Source organism: Orycteropus afer, unplaced genomic scaffold, assembly GCF_000298275.1.
Source record: "Orycteropus afer afer isolate SDZICR_OR568_19922 unplaced genomic scaffold, OryAfe1.0 scaffold00012, whole genome shotgun sequence".
In the NCBI taxonomy this organism is placed as follows: domain Eukaryota; kingdom Metazoa; phylum Chordata; class Mammalia; order Tubulidentata; family Orycteropodidae; genus Orycteropus; species Orycteropus afer.
The window spans coordinates 16133098-16134563 of NW_006921599.1; the positions used below are offsets into that span (position 1 = coordinate 16133098).

Consider the following 1466-nt stretch of genomic DNA (forward strand, 5'->3'; position numbering starts at 1 on the left):
GCTTCTTCCTCAGGGATGTGTTCTGGGTCTGTATCCTTCTCCCTTGTTTCTACCACTTCATCCTGCTTCTTTGTGTGGACTGTGCTGGTCTGTTATTTCTCAGGCATCGTGGTGCTGTTGTATTTAGATATCTGTTAACTGTTTGTGATGAGCATCCGAGAGTGATTCAGGATCTTCTTGATGGTTTTTTATCATTGGCCTGTTGGTGGAGAAGGAGGTAGTGGCTGTCGCTCAGTAAGTGAAGCTGCAGGAGGTGTGGGTGTGGTTGTGTCTTTTGGGGACTGTTGTTGTCTTCCACTCAGTTAGACACATATTACAATTGAATAACATCAAAAAACTAAAAGCCTATTGACGAAAAACACCCCATGTAATCACACAGGCACAGTAACCAAAAAAAGAAAACAGGGAAAAAAGAAGAAAAAACAAGAAAACCTGCAATATCTTTGGATAGGGCACTAAGAAAAAAAAGTAGGGAAGGAGAATAATAAATGAAGACAAAAAATTGGGAAAAATGTAAAAAGAAAAACAAGGAATGGGGTTAATCATGAGGAGAAAGGGGGAAAAAAAAAACCTTAATTAAAAAAAAAATTTCAACCAGGCACAGGGGAAAGAAAAAAATGCTGAAAAGTAGGACCTGGTAGGGGAAGATTAAGAATAATAATAAAAGGACAAAAGTATTAATAATATTATTTGCTTTAAAACAGACAAATACAAACAAACTAATCACCAGAAAAAAAGAAAGCGAAAAAGAAAAAAATTTAAAAAAAAAAAGGGAGAAAAAAAATCGGTGGAAGACAGGGCAGGGCACCCAGGCTCCATCTGAGCACACAGTCTGTGATGGAGTTCCTGTAGGCCCAGAAGGTAGGTGGGAGTGGGGGATGGTCACACCTCTGTTCACCAAGCAGTTGTAGGTTGTAAGAGTAACAAGAGGAATGTTGTACCTTTTCAGTCTTGCAGGTCCTGAGTGCCCTTGGGGTTGCTGGAAAGCAGAACGTGTTCTTAAGCCCTAGGAATCTGCACGAGCGCTGTCTCTTTAAATATCAAAAATAGTCAAGCCGCTTTTTAAATCTTCAAAATGGCGGCACCCTCTGAACCGGCAAAAGTCCACAGTTCAACCCATCCTTCTCTTCACCTTCTCTGTTTGTTCCCCAGCCACCGTGCACAGTCCTCTGTGCAGTTCCTGGCTAGCAGGGTGATTTTTAGGTTAATTCTTAGGTTCTATCACCACTCGCAAATCTCCAAGCTGTCTGTGCCTTCAGGATTGTTCAGGATCGCTCCCAGACCGCAGCTCCATCTGTCTCCTTTTTTGGTATTTTCATGCAAATTCTTCTGCTAGTTGGGGTTTAGTCCACTTCTATATGCTTCTCTTCAAGGCTCAGGGGTCCAAGATTATCTTCTGTGTCTGTGTTAATTGGTTTCCCTTTTCTTTGTTGAAGAGGGTCTGTGCAGTCTTTCTGCCTAGTCCG

General features: G+C 41.7%; 1 protein-coding gene across 1 annotated transcript in view; it reads right to left on the reverse strand.

Moving 5' to 3' along the window:
- LOC103206843 (cyclin-dependent kinase 1-like) overlaps positions 1-1466 on the reverse strand; it is a 16165-nt gene that overhangs the window by 12098 nt on the left and 2601 nt on the right. The gene's annotated exons all lie outside the window — the stretch shown is intronic.